The sequence below is a fragment of the Schistocerca nitens genome, chromosome 2 (genome assembly GCF_023898315.1).
Source record: "Schistocerca nitens isolate TAMUIC-IGC-003100 chromosome 2, iqSchNite1.1, whole genome shotgun sequence".
NCBI classification, from domain to species: Eukaryota; Metazoa; Arthropoda; class Insecta; order Orthoptera; family Acrididae; genus Schistocerca; species Schistocerca nitens.
In genome coordinates, this window is record NC_064615.1 from 27749777 (window position 1) to 27768788 (window position 19012).

General features: G+C 44.5%; 1 protein-coding gene across 3 annotated transcripts in view; it reads right to left on the reverse strand.

The window, feature by feature from the left end:
- The window catches only part of LOC126235685 (ankyrin repeat and fibronectin type-III domain-containing protein 1), a 760613-nt gene that overhangs the window by 448254 nt on the left and 293347 nt on the right, over window positions 1-19012 (reverse strand). The window lies entirely within an intron of this gene.

A 19012-nucleotide genomic window follows, 5' to 3' on the forward strand; every position in this document is an offset into this window, starting at 1 on the left:
GAGGGGACATAGAAAAGTGGGGGGGTGGACGCGAGAAGGAATGGGAAAGGCAGGGGAGGGGAGAGCAAAAAAATAACTTGGGGGAGAGAAGGGAGACAGCGAGAGGGTAGGTGGGGAAAAAACAGGATGGAAGAGGGGGGGAGGGGAAGAGGGAGCCCGGGGAAAGGACAGAGGGAGGTAGGGGGAGGTGAGGATCAGAGTGCATAGGAGGGATAAATGGAGGGAGAGAGGGCATCATCTGGGAGGGAGACTCGGTGGAAGCCACCTTGGGAAAGGAGATGAAGGGTGTAGAGGTGAAGGGTAGGGGGGACACGACGGTGAAGGCGTGGCAGAGGGCAGGGGCTGGAGAGGAGAGGAGAGGAGCAACCAGAGGATGAGGGGGATCAAGGCAGTGGGGGGTGTAGAGGACGCGGATATGTTCGAGGAAAAGGAGCAGATGGGGGAAAGGAATGAGATTGTAGAGGAGCCACATAGGGGATGGGAGGCATATACGTAGGTGAGGTGGAGTGCATAGTGCTCGAGGATCTGGAGGGACTTATAGAATTTTTTTGGGGGGGGGAGATATCCAGGTGGGACTGGCATAACAGAGGATGGGATGGATTAAGGATTTGTAGGTGTGGAGGATGGTATAGGGTTTCAGCCCCCATGTCCAGCCAGAGAGGACTTTGAGGTGGTTGTGGGCTTTGGATTGGATAGAGCGGAGATGAGGGATCCGGGTGAGGCGATGGTCAATGGTGAGGCCAAGGTAGGTGAGGGTGGGGGAGAGGCGGACAGGACGGGCGCAAATGGTAGGGGAGAAACCAAGGAGCCGGAAGGAGCGAGTGGTACGACCTGGGTCTTGGAAGGATTGATTTTCTGGAGCCACTGGTTACACCATGCAGCAAAAAGGTCAAGGTGAATCTGGAGAAGGCGTTGGGACCATCGTAGTATAGGAGCGAGAGCAAGGAAGGCGGTGTCATCAGCATACTGCAGTTGGTGTACTGGAGGGGAGGTTGGGGCGTATCTGCCGTGTACAGGAGGTAGAGGAGAGGGGAGAGGACAGAGCCCTGGGGCACACCTGCGGAGGTGTAGAAGGTGCGGGAATCGGCGTTATGGATGGTAACGTAGGATGGGCGGCGGGAGTCAAACCGGCTGGTTCCATATTCATATTCAATGCAGAAGCCAGCCAAGTAAGGGAGAGAGGAGGCTTTAGACGCTGACGGGAGCCTCAGATGATGTCTACACGGGTCAGACGAAGACAATGTTCCCTGTAACACCGACTTCACGATTGGCGTGGAGTGCCAACGTGACAGATATGAGCAGTTTCACAAATATCAGAGAGTTATATGCACTTGATTGTTATCTCGTGGAGCCCATACTACAACGCCACCTGGGAGAAAAGAGTTATTACGTGTTGCTAGAAGGGTGTCTCAAATTCAGTTTGCTCATGAGAGTACATTCATTAAGAAGTATAAGCGAATGAAAAACAGCACTTGTAAATGGTACCTTTTTTCCTTTTCTTGTTCCTTGGTTCCGCATCGGCGCAGGGCTGACAATGCTATTTCCTGATTCTGTACGGTTAGTTTAAGAGGTGGCCGATTGCCCGTCCTGTCGCCATTTTTGCCAATTACTCGGTGCGGCCTTCCAAGTCTGGAACAACTATTTTTTTACCTATTTTAAACCACCACACAACTAGAAAACTTCAGTGAAGACTACGGTGTCAGAATCAATGCACGTCATTAAAAAAATAGTTTATAATTAAACTGACCACGAGTATCGGTAGGAATTGATTCGGTACTTTCTAAAACGTAGGACTTAGATCGTTATTGCAATATTTCGGGTGTACTGTATAAGAGCCATTTCGTGATTTGTTGGAGTGATAAACATTTATCCGTCTTTTTTCTTGTTTTTCAGGTACAGCTATGTCCTTGCTTGTAATGCTTCGGAAAAAAAGTTCGAGAGGAAAGGAAGCCGACGGGCGTGAGAGTTGTAATTACCGACAAGAAAACAGCAGGAAGTAACGAATTATCAGCTGGAGGCTGACTATTTTTTTTTTTTTTTTCGTACCAGCGCTCTTACCTATAAGCCATGCCGGTGGCCGTGGAAGCCCAGCTTGCCTTGGAAGCTTCTCAGTTTTCGCAGTGCTGCTTTCTAAATTGCTCTTTGACAACATATAGATGGATGTGGACGAACAGGTGATGACAGGACGACAATATGCTTCAGGAATACCACGAACAGCCCCTACTAGTTAGCGAAATTTGGACAGAGCGTTTATCAGTTGCGTAGATGGTTCGTGACAATGAAAACCCTGATTGACAGGGTTTGGTTACAACATTTACATTCATAAACCAGAACAGTGGCGAACTGTTAACAGTAAGTCCATTTTACGCGTGTATGCCATAATTAATATAATGTACAGGAAAGTAAAATGAGGTAAAGAGTTACTGGTAAAGAATTAGTACATAAATAATTACACTTATAAAATAAGGATATAATAACAATAAACGACTCCAGCAAACAGTCACTAATGTATGGTGCAAAACAATTCTAAAAGTCCAGAATAAAATTCTTTTATTTGCGTCTGTGATCACATTATATAACAGCTAATCTAAGGACCAATTAACTTTGTGATCATAGACGGAAATAAAAGAATTTTATTATACACTTTCTGCATCACTGTTCTATTCGCGGCTATGTCGCAGCTTGTAAAAATAAAGCACAGAGACAAACAGTCCTCATTATCTACGAAGTCAAAATAAATCGAGAAAAAGGACTTCCTGTTGACACGAATATGAGAAGCCGGTTTTCAATTTATCTTTAGAATTATGTCATGAACAGAATTTTTGTCCAGGATTGTCCATGACTGTAGCTTATAAGTCACAGATGTCTTTGCTGTTCAAACCTCATCTTTAGTCATAATAACATATTTTCCTGTTCGAATCCCACGTTTTTCGGAGGTAGAACGTTGTTTCCAATGAATACATTAACATTTTGGAATGTTCCTTATATTTCATTTTCTCACTAAGCAATAAATGAGGAACACAGATGTTAGTTTTACAAGAAAAGCGTGTCAAAGAAAATTAACGAATACATACAGGATGTTTATGGTTACTTTCAAAAGATTATCTTCTGTACTAGTGAAAAACTTCCGATTCACATTTACGCGTCAAGAAATTCAACATGTCAATGATTGTGCTGCCTTGTCAAAATGACACCATTGAACTTATTAGGTTGCAATGCAGAAGAAAACGATGAAGTAAAATAAAATTACTCAGAGAAGTGGAGGTTGAATACTATTATTTTTGTACCTTTGTTTTCTAAGTCATAGTGTACGAGAGTCGCAAGACGTAATCTGCTTAACGAATTTACTCAATAAAAATTAGCAATTTTAATGAGAACGGTTGTCAAAATTTTTGTTTACAATTCCTTGAACGCTCCTTGCACTTACGTCTATCAACTATGTTTTGACTTCACATAAATCTGTGACGAAGCTTTCCTTGCTTTCGTAGCAACTTTCTAACATGACTACAGATCCACGCTAGGTCTTTGTCGTCCCTCATAACCTCTCTCCGCACATATTGGTACAAAGCGTATAGTATAGAGTGTATTGTACAATACTTTTGAATTTTATCGAATTGTGCTCTACACCTTCGTCCTCAACACTGAATATTTGATGTCGATTAATGAGGTACTACGCGTCTTGTATCCTGTCAGTCTGGCGAAGCAAAAGTATCTTCCTGCCTTTCTTAATTTTCCTTATAACAGACGCAACCATGGCTGTCGCACAGTTGAATGATCACTGATGCCATGCTATACGTTAGCTGACCTTAAATGTTCGTGTCTGTTTAACTGTCGAAGCTCTAAGAAGTTTCCCTAACCAAGCAGTTTCTCTACCTGCTCGAAATAATTTTCAGAACAGATACAACAGTCTCGTACGATGCCCTGTGTCTAATGAGACTTTCAATTTCTTGACTCTCCCATTCTGCAAATGACAAATACAAGTCTCTCTCTATTTCAGTGGCTTGATACGGAAACTTGCCATCGACATTCTTCAACTTTTCTCCGAAATGCTCAGCCACTACAAGTCCAGACGCAGATCGCATAAGGAAGCATCAGATAACTACACTCCTGGAAATGGAAAAAAGAACACATTGACACCGGTGTGTCAGACCCACCATACTTGCTCCGGACACTGCGAGAGGGCTGTACAAGCAATGATCACACGCACGGCACAGCGGACACACCAGGAACCGCGCTGTTGGCCGTCGAATGGCGCTAGCTGCGCAGCATTTGTGCACCGCCGCCGTCAGTGTCAGCCAAATTGCCGTGGCATACGGAGCTCCATCGCAGTCTTTAACACTGGTAGCATGCCGCGACAGCGTGGACGTGAACCGTATGTGCAGTTGACGGACTTTGACCGAGGGCGTATAGTGGGCATGCGGGAGGCCGGGTGGACGTACCGCCGAATTGCTCAACACGTGGGGCGTGAGGTCTCCACAGTACATCGATGTTGTCGCCAGTGGTCGGCGGAAGGTGCACGTGCCCGTCGACCTGGGACCGGACCTCAGCGACGCACGGATGCACGCCAAGACCGTAGGATCCTACGCAGTGCCGTAGGGGACCGCACCGCCACTTCCCAGCAAATTAGGGACACTGTTGCTCCTGGGGTATCGGCGAGGACCATTCGCAACCGTCTCCATGAAGCTGGGCTACGGTCCCGCACACCGTTAGGCCGTCTTCCGCTCACTCCCCAACATCGTGCAGCCCGCCTCCAGTGGTGTCGCGACAGGCGTGAATGGAGGGACGAATGGAGACGTGTCGTCTTCAGCGATGAGAGTCGCTTCTGCCTTGGTGCCAATGATGGTCGTATGCGTGTTTGGCGCCGTGCAGGTGAGCGCCACAATCAGGACTGCCTACGACCGAGGCACACAGGGCCAACACCCGGCATCATGGTGTGGGGAGCGATCTCCTACACTGGCCGTACACCACTGGTGATCGTCGAGGGGACACTGAATAGTGCACGGTACATCCAAACCGTCATCGAACCCATCGTTCTACCATTCCTAGACCGGACAGGACAATGCACGTCCGCATGTATCCCGTGCCACCGAACGTGCTCTAGAAGGTGTAAGTCAACTACCCTGGCCAGCAAGATCTCCGGATCTGTCCCCCATTGAGCATGTTTGGGACTGGATGAAGCGTCGTCTCACGCGGTCTGCACGTCCAGCACGAACGCTGGTCCAACTGAGGCGCCAGGTGGAAATGGCATGGCAAGCCGTTCCACAGGACTACATCCAACATCTCTACGATCGTCTCCATGGGAGAATAGCAGCCTGCATTGCTGCGAAAGGTGGATATACACTGAACTAGTGCCGACATTGTGCATGCTCTGTTGCCTGTGTCTATGTGCCTGTGGTTCTGTCAGTGTGATCATGTGATGTATCTGACCCCAGGAATGTGTCAATAAAGTTTCCCCTTCCTGGGACAATCAATTCACGGTGTTCTTATTTCAATTTCCAGGAGTGTATTTTTGACCCACCTCTTATAGTCAGCTTCACATAATTACGATAGTGGAATGTTCTCGGTGATTAACGTACAGATGTAATGGACCGGTTGACGTTATAATCTGAAAGTACGGCTGGCTCGCTTGCGATGTCCACAAGAATTTTCGTATGTGCGAAGTGCTGAAATTATCGTTCTGAACCGTTTGCACATCGGCTTAAGCCAAATTCATGAACGATAAATCAAGAGATAATCTTTAGAGCAGCTATCGGCCTGGGACCTGCGCGTTTCTCTCTCTAGCTGTGCATGGTAATAGAGGAACAAATCCGCTGCTCAACATGACGACAACGCTTGATTGAATTATTTGTCCGCTACATTCGCAAAATATTGTGAAATGTATTGCAATACTGACGTAAAAACAAAAATACACAACAAGAAAATATAGTTTCTAAAAGATTATGCATCCATTTGCGATGGAAATCATAAAAAGAAAACATGTTGTTGTTGTGGTCATCATTCCAGTCCGAAGATTGGTTTGACGGAGCTCTCGATGTTGATTTATCCTGTACAAGCCTCTTCATTTCCGAAGAACTACTGCAAACTACATCCTTCTGAATCTGCTTACTACATTCATCTCCTGGTCTGGCTTTACAATTTTTGCCCCACACACTTCCCGCCAGTACTAAACTGGTGATCCCTTGATGTCTCAGAACGTGTCTTATCAACTGATCCCTTCTGTTTGTCAAGTTCTGTCACAAATTTCCTTTCTTCCCTCTTCTATTCAATATGTCCTCATTAGTTACATGATCTACCCATCCAATCTTCAGCTTCCTTCTGTAGCGCTACTACATCTCAAAAACATGTGTTCTCTTCTTGTCTGAACTGTTTATCATGCAGGTTTCCCTTTCTTACAAAGCTACACTCCAGACAAGTGCCTTCAGAAAATATTTTCTAGCACTTAAATCTATATTCGATGTTAACAAATTTCTCTTAATCAGAAATGCTTTTCTTGCCATTACCAGTATACATTTTATATGTTCTCTACTTTAGCCAGCATCAGTTACTTTACTGGCCAATTACTAATACTCATCTACTACTTTTAATGTCTCGTTTGCTAATGTGATCCCCTCAGCATCGCCTGATTTAATTCGACTACATTCCATTATCCTTTTTTTATGTTCATATTATATCCTCAAAGCGCTGTCCATTCCTTTCATCGTCTCTTTCAAGTTCTTTGCTGTCTCTGACAGAAAAACCATGTCATAGACAAATCGCAGAGCTTTTATTCCTTATCCCTGAACTTTAATTCGGTTTCCAAATTTTTCTTTGGTTCCCTTTACTGCTTGCTAAATGTACAGACTGACTAATACTGGGGATAAGGTACAACCCTGTCTCGTTCCTTTTTCAACTACTCTTCCCTTTCGTGCGCCTTGACTCTTATAACTGCCATTCAGTTTCTGTACAAGCTGTAAATAGCCTTTCATGCCCTGTACTTTACACCTGCTACTTTCAGAATTTCAAAAAGTGTTTTTCAGTCAGGCTCGTCATATGCTTTCTATAAGTCAACAAATGGTATCAACGTAGGTTTGCCCTTCTTTAACCAATTTTTTAAAAGAAATCGTAGGGTCGGTATAGCCTTGCGTGTTTCCTGAATTATTCACATTCGTCAAGCTATTGTACAGTGCACGCAGAAGGGTACTTCGTACTGATATTGTTCCATTCGCGTATGGAGCAAGGGCATAAGATGTATATGCCTCAGTATGCACCGTAATTTCTCTTATACTCATGAGTGCTACGCGATGTACTGCGTACGACGGTGGCACCAGAACTGTTACACAGTCTTTGTCAAATATCGTTTCTCTCGGTGTTTAGAGAAAAGTCGTTGCTTTTCCTCCCGAAGATTCCCCTTAAAGCGGGGATTTGAGTATCCTTTCACAACCTCTGTAGCGATCCGTTAGGATCCTGGCAGCGCATACCTCAATTCCTGCTAGCACGTCTACTTGACAAATATCCCAAACGTTGCAGCAGTACTCTACGATCGGTCACAGCAGCGCCACTCTCTTTACTGATGCACCCCAATTTCCCACACACAAAATGTTAAATTCTCCTTTCCTGCAGCTTTTAGCGTGGTTATGTAAGGTGCAGTGCTCCTCTGCAAATAATGATAATATAAGCCAGCACCTCCAGCCTACGTTCATAAATTTAGCGAATGTTAAATTCAGTTATTAAGGAAGAGAGGGGAGTGTCTTTGTACTAGTCAGTCCTTTTACAGTTTGTCTGTTCGTTTTATCATTACAAGTACCGCAGAACCATGACGCAACGTTTCTTGTAACAAGGCGCAATGCAAGTCGGTTTCAGGTGGCGTAATTCCATGACATAGCAGGATCCAGAATGGTCTTGCGGAACAATACTTCTACCGAGACGCACTGAGAACAAAATGTGAGCGAATAACCCTCTGGGGTTTTGCCTGTGACGCTTCCTTGCTCTTGTGTTTTGCATAATATCACACAAGAATAAATACCGACCGTGAAATCCTCCAGAGTACGACAACACAATTGTAGTGAGAAAAAGTGAAATACGTTTCTTGCATATAGCATTACATTAACTGTAGGGGGCAAGACACCGCCACCCGTTGCCTGCCCCGTGGAATTCTTTTGACTGTATTATGCTAAAACGAAGCTCTCTCATGGGGCAACCGTTGGAGCAGGTGGGTGCCGGCCGGTGTGGCAGAGCGGTTCTAGGCGCTACAGTCTGGAACCACGCGACCGCTACGGTCGCAGGTTCGAATCCTGCCTCAGGCATGGATGTGTGTGATGTCCTTAGGTTAGTTAGGTATAAGTAGTTCTAAGTTCTAGGGGACTGATGACCTCAGATGTTAAGTCCCATGGTGCTCAGAGCCATTTGCACCATTTGAGCAGGTGGGTGAGACAGAAACGGAGCGACGGTCAGGTGACCTTCAAAGCGGCACTATAGCGTGCCTCATATGTATGTGCTACAAAAATGGGTCAAATGGCTCTGAGCACTATGGGACTTAACATCTGGGGTCATCAGTCCCCTAGAACTTAGAACTGCTTATACTTAAATAACCTAAGGACATCATACACATCCATTCCCGAAGCGGGATTCTAACCTGCGACCGTAGCGATCACGCGGTTCCAGACTGAAGCGCCTAGAACCGCTCGGCTACACCGGCCTGCTGTATGTGCTTCTCACTTTTAATTAGCAGCAGAGCTAAATGAGTTCCCTTTGAGATATTGCAAACTGATCTTGTGGAGCGTTCATTTCATTTTATATCGCTTTTTAATATAGCACAAGCATAAGCTGTTGTAAATCTGAAGGTCTGAACGCCACACTGCTTTTCTAGGTATGGTCCTATTGCTGGTGGTATGTCCTCTTCCTCCAACCTTTGAACTAACTTTGCCTCGAAGTTTCCCGCAGCGGCATCGTTACACAAAATCTTCTCGGTGGTGAGGCCGAGTCAGATCGGAGTTAAAAGTCGAGCTTTCGAAGATTTGCCAGTCTTCTTTGTCAGGAGACGACTGTGCCGGGAGGGAAGACTACTTCCTTCAAAGTGACGTTCGAGCTTGTCCTTGGTCAGGCGCCGTCGCTTGGAGTGCTAACTTATACCAGCGGTGACGTCACGTGGAGGGTGCGAGGCCAACGAGATAGACAGCCCGTGGAGCGTACGTCACAGCACGTGACACTGTAGATCTTAAGCCTAGTTTACACGACGACATTGAGTTGCGCCACTCGTTGCGTGGAATGAGTTGCATGCAAATGGTTTCATGTTTGACTGTAGACACGGCGAAACCAGTATACACTTCAGTTTCGTCGTTTTGTGGGTTCCTGAGTCCTGTCTGAAATGAAAGTTTTGGCAGCTGCACGTCGCACGAGTTGTGATAGAGTTAAATCTTGTTCGTGGAATGGCTGCATAAGAAAAAATAAGAAACGTATTTAGATTCGTGACTGGATAAAGAAAAGACGTCAGCTCGGCTGCTCAGCATCCTTGCTGAAATAATTTATAATGGAAGACCCAAGAAGTTCTTTTATTATCTTAGAATGTCACCAGAACTGTTCACGTTTCTGCTAAATAGAGTTAATTATGCGATAAGGAATAAAGGTACTGTAATGCATGAAGCACTGTCGCCAGAGCTGAAATTACATATGTTGCGTGCATTACAATCGAGAACACTCGGCATGCTATAAGATGCGATTTTAGTTGGTGATGACGCTTTTTCATTAACACCAATAATTGTTAACAGTAATAATTATTAACACTAACAGCAGTGATTATTCGAAGCCGGCCGCATTAAGAAGAGAATTGTTTGCAAACTACTCTCTTGAAGATAGACCTGTACAGTGGCAATATTTCAAAGTTGAAACATATGTGAATTGGACGTTTTAAGTCGGTAAATATTGAGTAAAGAATGCAGCTTCCTCATTTGTGTAGCGTTCCCTCCTGTCAACAATATTCCTTAAAAAAAAATTGTCGGCGAACTGGAACGATGGGATTTTACTCTTATAGACGAGAGTATTTCCACAGCTAGACTTACATTTGCTTGTATTTTTCCTAATTCAGTTGGGTATGTGCTCCTAATTCAGTACATTTTGCCCTGCAGCTCACATATTGTCAAACTATCTATGTTCTGATCGCAAGAGAAGGTCTCAGGAGCAGCAATATGTTGCTTATTTTTGTAATCAGCATCACTGAAACCCCACAAACACCTATGCAAATCATAGATATCCAAAAAGCGAACATTATTCTCCGTTACACACTTCATATTTCAGTTTGTATACACTTTACGAACACACATAACCTCAAAACTCACGCAACTAGTGTCGCCAAAGTTGGAACACGCCGGAAGTGTTTAGTTTCACCGACGAGTTGCGCAAAACGCGCGGCGCGCATGGGCAATAGCCGGTAGCGCAGTTGCCTGCAACCTACTGTGGTCGTGTAAACTAGGCATTACGAGTGCCTGCAGCCGTTTCCGCCGGGAGCGAGTAACTATTTCAGACGAGCTTAATCATTCTTCACTGTGCGTTAAAATACATTCGAGCTCACGAAAGCACACGGAAAAGTTACGACCTTTAGTGGGTGCCACTTCAGTTACATATTAATTTCCAGAGGGCCCTGCAAGCAGGCCGGCCGGAGTGGCCGAGCGGTTCTAGGCGCTTCAGTCTGGAACCGCGCGACCGCTACGGTCGCAGGTTCGAATCCTGCCTCGGGCATGGATGTGTGTGATGTCCTTAGGTTAGTTAGGTTTAATTAGTTCTAAGTTCTAGGGGACTGATGACCTCAGATGTCAAGTCCCATAGTGCTTACAGTCATTTGAACCATTTGAAAACGAAGACATAAATAGATAGTAGTAAGTTATTTTTGGATGAAAATACCACACACATTATTGCAGTATGTACTAATATCAAGATCGACGAAGTTCGTCGTAGCTTTTATAGCGAAAAGAATGCAAAAAGACACGTTATATAGTCAAAGCTTTCATTGGATTGTAATATCTGCCTGGATTTCTAAGATTATCTAGAAAGAGTTCATCACAGTTTTGGGATAACTGAAAGAACAACAGCCTTGAATCTGCTAGTTGTGCATGAGTGAAGACCGGTTCACGTTACACTTGAGATGTGTGAGGTTTGATAGTATCTTTGATGTGCTCACAGAGAGAACGATAAGTTGGCTGTTATCAGAGAGGTACTGGAGCTATTTACGACAACTGCCAAAAATATTAACCCCTAATGTATACCTTACTGTATTCGTGTATTAAGTGTATTATATTCGGATTTAAATAAAACACTCCTAAAATCATTCATATACCCTGTTCGCAGTGTCCAAATATACCGTTTATGTTGCGGATGACACCTCCCATTCGCACGATGAGTTGTCGCGTGAGTAACGGAAATTATACCGTCATGTTAGTGAAGTAAATGCTTTCTTTTTCTTTTTTTCCAAGAACGTATGCTTCTAGTTGTCTTACCGTCTCAAAAACAACAAAATTTTCTGATATTCAGCGCTACGCATTACATGTCACTCACTACTGACTGTATGTCATATGACGTTTTAACAACAACTATCTGCAGTATTATCTAGCGGTGTCTGTCATAATATATATTTTCCTGAGTGCTTCATGCAACAGTTTTATTTTGTCGGGTTTTATGCGTATACGCTGCTGTCTGTCTCATGTAGTTTTCATCTCAGTGTCCACAGTCGGATTAGCATGGAGAGCTGCATCAAACCAGTCTCAGGGCTGAAGTCCACAACAACAATATGCAGTCGAGACAGACATGGTGGCAACTAGCATTGAGTGTATCTTTCGCAAATCGAGACAGGTAATTAAGTGTGTCTTTCTGCAAGAGGTGAAAGAGGTGAAGGTTCACGGGACACAGTCAGACGTTTCACATATAAATCTTTCATTATAGTCAAGAACTTACTTCTTATCTTTGATGTGGCCCTTTTCCCCGTGGGAGAAAAACCTGTAGAAAGCTCACTTTTGTCCCTGTGCCAGGAAAAAGGGATTATGGATACAAACAATTTCCCACAAGAGTGGCGCACTTGTTGGGTGACAGGAAACAGTGGATTCACGCTAGAAGAGGAACTGAAGGCGGGAAAAAGCCAATGTCACCACGTTTCTTGGTAGTATTCTTAAGAGACCTACTCAATTCGGGAGAAGCGTGCCCGAATTCCATTCCCTTTTAGACATTTTGCATTGTCATATGCAACAATTAGGCTCTTTTGTCATCCACGTCACAGCGAATAGCAGTTCTTAGCAAGGGGTTTGTGTGAGTTAAATGCTATTAGAGCGAAAATGAACTAATTGGCAAGTTACTACGAAAGCAGTGTGTGCTGCATATCAAATTGAATCGAATCCTTGCTGACAAACAAAAGTTTAATTTCATTAACGTAGCTGTCATACTTTGCAAGAAAAATTTCACCCGACAGGAAAACCCAAGACGTTTTAGAACTACGCGAAATAAATGGGACAAGATAAATAAATGGGACAGATATTCGTTGATCATGGCGGCAAACAGAATGGCTAAAATAGTGGCTGAAATATTATACGGAATGCGTGAAAACTTCCAATAACACTCTGACAGATGGTTGCTACAACTGAGCGTCTCAGATATTTGTTAAGTACCGGTGTTGCAAGAAGATTTGCAGGAGAGATGCACAGAAGTACAGACCTTTCTGATATCAGTATGTTGTAAAATTACTATTAGTGTTGCGGTCTCCAGTTCGAAGAGTAGCTTGGTACAGTTCTCCACGCTACTCTGTAATGTGAAAGCCTCTTCATCTCCGAATAATTACTGCAGCTTACATCAACTTGAACCATTCCATAGCTCTCTCCCCCCCCCCCCCCCCCCTCGCCCCTCCCTCCACCGCTCTCCAATTTTTATCCGCCACACGTCTTTTCATTCTGAACCTGACGATTTTTTATGCATCCCATCAGCCGACCACTGCTTAACGTCAAGTTGTGCCAAAAATTCCTTTTTTCCGCAGCTGAATTCGGTACCTTCCCATTACTCGATCTGCACAACTTATCTTCAGCGCTCTTCTGCAGCACAAAATTTAAAAAATTTCTGTCCTCTTCTTGTCTGAAGTGAATATCGTCCACATTTCAGTACTGTACAAAGCTACACTCCAAATACTTTCAGACAAGAGTTCCTAACATCTAAATTTGTATTGGAGGCAAAGAAATTCCCCCTCTTCTGCAATGCTTTCTGTGCTACAACTATTCTGCATTTTATATCCTCTCTACTTCATCCATTGTCAGTTAGTTTGCTGCCCAGATTGCAAATCTCATTTACTACTTTCAGTGCCTCATTCACAATCGTATTCCTTCGCCGTCGTCTGTATCGAGATGCCAGTATAGCAGGAGTCTTAAGATGCAAGCGACTACACAGCTGGCTGGACACTTGGCTCCGATGGAAGACGACAGGTGGCTGCGGAAGCTACTGGCAGGAGACTCGCCACAGGCAGGAGACTCCTCCTAGGCCAAGGAAGAGGTGGATGGATGGCCTCCTTGAAGACCTGCGGCAGTCAGCGAAAGCTTTGGACGGGAGGCGGATGGCAGCGATGGATAGAAAACAGTGGAGGAGGAAACTTGTAGTAGCGCGCGGGCCTTTGGGCCTGATCGTGTAAAAGAGAAGGAGATGAAACATATTGTGTGTGTGTGCATGTTATGAATGTTTTTCGATATCGAACAATTCCTCTAAAGAAATCAATTCGCATCCACAAGCGTCGGTTTGGTGATCGATTCTTTCACATAAACCAGGTGTCTAGTTGGCGGTTTTCAGGTTTCGGTATCGTACCCAGCTTTCGATATTTTACCTAGTAAAAAAAACTTCGCTAACAGAAACCAGTCCTCATTCTTGTGAAGAAAACATCAGAAGCGGAAGTAGCGTCGTGCGTAGGACAAAGAAGGGTGTCAGACCTGATGGTATTTACGACATACATAAACGTTTTTAGTTACCTAAGACTGATCGCATGCTGATCCTATATCCTCCTACGTCGACATATTTGCCTTCTTACAAGGGAACCTCCCCATCGCACCCGCCTCAGATTTAGTTATAAGTTGGCACAGTGGATAGGCCTTGATAAACTGAACACAGATCAATCGAGAAAACAGGAAGAAGTTGTGTGGAACTGTGAAAAAATAAGCAAAATATACAAACTGAGTAGTCCACGGGTCGCATAGGCAACATCATGGACAAAATGAGCTCAGGAGCGTCGTGGTCCCGTGGTAGCGTGAGCAGCTGCTGAACGAGAGGTCCTTGGTTCAAGTCTTACATCGAGTGAAAATTTCATTTTCTTTATTTTTGCATAGTTATTATCTGTCCGTTCGTTCATTGACGTCTTTGTTCACTGTAATAAGTTTAGTGTCTGTGTTTTGCGACCGCATCGCAAAACCGTGCGATTAGTAGACGAAAGGACGTGCCTCTCCAATGGGAACCGAAAACATTTGATCGCAAGGTCATAGGTCAACCGATTCCTCCACAGGAAAACACATCTGATATATTCTATACGACACTGGTGACGGCATGTGCGTCACATGACAGGAATATGTTGTCGACCCACCTAACTTGTACACTTGGCGAATGGGTAAAAAGATTCTTCTACCTTGCCCGATTTAGGTTTTCTTGTGGATGTGATAATCACTCCCAAAAAAGTGATGAAAACATAAGAGTTTGTCACATAAACTGAAAATAAAAAATTAAAGTTTTCATTCGGTGGAAGATTCGAACCAAGGACCTTTCGTTCGGCAGCTGCTCACGTTACCACGAGACCACGGCGCTCCTGCGGTCCCAGTGTCCTTGATGTTACCTATCTTCCCATGAACTACTCAGTTTGTATATTTTGCTTCTTTTTTCACAGTTCCACACAACATCTTCCTGTTTTCTCAATTGATCTGTGTTCAGTTTTTCAAGGCCTATCCACTGTGCCAACTTATAACTAAATCTGAGGGGGGTGCGATGGGGAGGTTCCCTTGTTAGTGACATTCAGTCGTAGATTTTGTTTTCGCTTAGCATGAGCGCTTGGGTTAAACGCAGTCGTCGAGTGACTGCGACATTAGACAAGCAGTAAAGTTCGGGTGATGTGTGTGCCGGCATTATTCGGACACACTTGCTAATTTGATTTCAGTATAATTATTCGCGTCGCGTTCTGATTGCTTTTAAGGTTTCAGAGTGGAACGGGTCAGTGCTGTATCGTGCCCTGCGGAATATTGCTAAAACCGACTGTATTTAAAAGTTTTTCACTTTCAACATTTTGTTGACGATTCCAAAAGGTCGAAAACAAGGAAATACACGATAATAATCGTCCAAGACCATACGTTTCTCTTTAGACTTCTCGGCCAAAGTGCTAACGCAAAGATAAACTTGAATGGGCGCGAAAAATTGGATCTTTGACCGCGTATTCAAATTTAGCGTTTAAATCTTTGTCCGTACCTCGTGGTCTAGTGTTTAGCGTCCATGCCTCTAGATCACGAGGTCCCGCATTCGATCCCCCCCCGCCCCAGGTCGGAGACATTTTTCTCTTGATGACTGGGTGTTGGTGTTCTCCTAATCATTTCATATCGAGTTCATGATACAGACGCGTAAGTCACCGAAGAGGCGTCAAATATAAAGACTTGCGCTAGGCGGCAGAAACAGTCTTATTTCATTTTATCCAATATTTCCTCTCATTGAATATCTGAAGAGTGAGACATAATAAACCAGTTAACGAACAGAATCGTGGGTAGGCTGTTGCATGTGTCTCCATGTCTGGGATGGGGAGACTCATGCGTTTGTGCGCTGTAATTCAGAGGTAAGCGTGACTTTACACCGTTGCATGCGCACCCTTGCCTCTTCGTGCAACGGCCACATGCACCAACTGCGGACGGAAAGTTGCACTGGTACAAACGGACCTTTATCCTGTCTTCTGTAGCCAAGCAGCGAGTAGCCCGCTGATTATTTTAGGCGCCTCTGTTTCTCTTGACCGATGTCGAAGTAACCCAGCCGGCCGCGATGGCCGAGCGGTTCTAGGCGCTTCAGTCCGGAACCGCGCGACTGCTACGGTCGCAGGTTCGAATCCTGCCTCGGGCATGGATGCGTGTGATGTTCTTAGGTTAGTTAGATTTAAGTAGTTCTAAGTTCTAGGGGACTGATGACCTCAGATGTTATGTCCCATAGTGCTTACAGCCATTTCAACCATTTGAGCCAAGTAACCGAGTCCAGTACATTACAATAATTTCCCTACTCTCTGACCCAGCATTCATTGTACTGTTCACACGATGTGTCTAAAACTATGTTTGACGCAACAGTCTTATGGTTTATGATACGGTACGTCAAACATGTCAGCCTATGTCGCGACACAAAGAAAGAAACATGTTATTTCCTCCAGTGGAGCATCATAGTGTGACTCTGATATACTACGACCCTGCACCTCGCACTATTAGCTGGCTTGCGGATTACAGAAAGGTCATGCAGCGTAAAAGTAACCTAATGGAAAGCAGGATGTCTGCAAACAAAAATTACTATCGCTTTTTACACGCAAAGCATGCATATTTGCACTCGTTCTGACACTACGCCTGAGAGCAGAAGACATCGATCCACACGCCAGAGTATATACGAGTATTTAATCATTTCTACGGAACGACAGCAATCCGACAAAATTCAGTAACCCTGCTGGAGAATAAATCATTTTCTTCGTTAGTTTGATATATGGAAGACGACAGGTGGCTCTGTCGGGAGGAAAGGTAGGTTTGATTTATCTGTTATACCGGAGCGCCACGCTGTGCAGGGTGAAGATCGGGGATTCCCCCGGCAGTTCACGTGCGCGGCGAGACACCGGCCGTAAATCGCGAGACGAGAAAGCGACCCGCCCGGCTCTTGATGCGGGGGTGGAGAGGCGGTGTGGGGGCGGAAGAGAGGAGGTGGGGGGAAAGAGGAGGAGGGGGGGGCGGCAGAAACTGGGCCGCCGCCAGACGTCGATGCGGATAGCTCCGCAGCGGCAATTAGTCGGCCCGGACACGACCTGCCGCAGGGCACGAGCGTGCGACCGCAGATAAGAAGTCGCCGTGAGGCACGGCCGCCCACTAACGGGACCCAACGAGACCGCCGACTAAAGCACTGGGCGGCTCTCCGTCATCGCGGACAAAACACCGCACTTTATGACTCGATATTCCAACACTTGTAACCAGAGCACGCTAGAAAGCAGCACTCCCACCCGCATTGCTGTAACTATTACTACACCTATCTTTGTTCTACTGTGTTGTGAATACACGGTGGCGCACGAAATGTGTTACCAATTGTTTATTTCACAATTTACGACGCACATTAGATATCCCGCTGGGATCTCTACAGCAGTACCAGCAGAGCTTGGAAAAACAAATGAGTTACGACATGACGTGTAATTCACGATACTGCCGCTAGGAGACTAGCAAGCAGTAGAGTTGGGCAACACGATTCTTTTTCCCGATTCGATTCCTGCGATTCAATCTCACATTGCGAATCGATTCCTACGATTCGTTCACGATTCATTCTAGTCTGCGATGGCACGATTCTTACGGAATGCAAAAAGTTTTACATCTTACTCATAGATGGCAGGACATGTCTGAAATTGTCAATGGAGTTAGAATCGAACTGTGTCATGATAAGATATGCCAGAAGTAGTTTATTTATGAGTAAACATGCATACGACGTTACAAGTGTGATTCTCGATTTATACGTGTAATGCCTTAATTGATGAAAGGTCACGTTTGATTTGATTGCATCTATTGTTTTATTTCAGTACGCCAGGAAAGAGGAGTCGATTTGTGCGAAAGGTGGTGCAAAATTACGTGGTATGCCAGTTTGGTTGTGTGGCTTGAACGTACCTAACTACAGACGTCTGTTTTATAGTAACAAAATCTAGCAGTGAGGCAGACGTGATTTGGCTCATATCATCCTATGTTTTTCTGTGCTAAGATGTCTTTCCAAGTCCACATCACCCTTGTAATTGATAACGCAGCTGACAGCCCTCCCACACAGTAAATTTAGCTTAACTTTCATTTCTTCTAACTACAAAGCATAGGTATTTTGCTTTTAATTTGTCTGAGAACTTGCCGCTGCCACTACTGTTTACGTGAGAAGACGACATACTTCTAAACAGTAAGATTCAATCGTATACAGCGACATTATTTCACTAAAATTTAATATGAATCTGAACACCATAACATTCGAAAACTCGAACTTGAAATTACTAATTAAAAAGCTTTTGTTTAAAGATAAACTTACAAATCAAAATCCGTATCTAAATATAAAATTTTATCCAAACTGTTAAAGCCGCTCCCAAGAAACACGAAATTCGCGTTTTTATTTAAAAAATTCTTTTGGGTAAAATCGCGTGCTGTCACATAAAGACAGATAAACATAAAAACCAAAACCTTAGCTACATTCAATACGTACTAACAAAGTTTTACGAGATGGCGTTATAAAAACATGTGAAATAGCGTTTTTATAATATAAAATTGCGTTTTTACGAATGGAACTATGTAGGTGAACTCAAAAAGCAAAAACCAGTCTAAATACAAAATTTCATCCAAATCGTTAGGGCCGTTTTCGAGATACGCGAAATATAATACATAATCGTGTGTATAGAAGTTGTGTGTGTTTTGCATTGCATCTGCAACAAATAAGAGGTACGTATTTATTCATCATTCTTGGATTTCTTGATTTTAATCGTCTGTCTTGGGAGCTGTGTACCCGCTGTACATCGTTTCTGTCATCGCTAGTTCGTGTATTACTCGCGCAAACTAAGCTGACGTCGGCGCGGTGGCTGATGGTAGCTGTAGTAAATGGGAAATGCGTTTACGCACGTTCCCGTCAGCCACCACCAAGTGTCAGCTTGGTTTTCACGAGTAATATTACGGCCCAAGTGTCATCTTGGTTTTCACGAGTAATATTACGGCCCACGGACTTCGTTTGTTCGTTCCGAGCTTCCTTTGTTCACACGCATCCTCCACTTGACTGCCATCTGGCGGTCATAATCATTAGGCACGACTCGGCA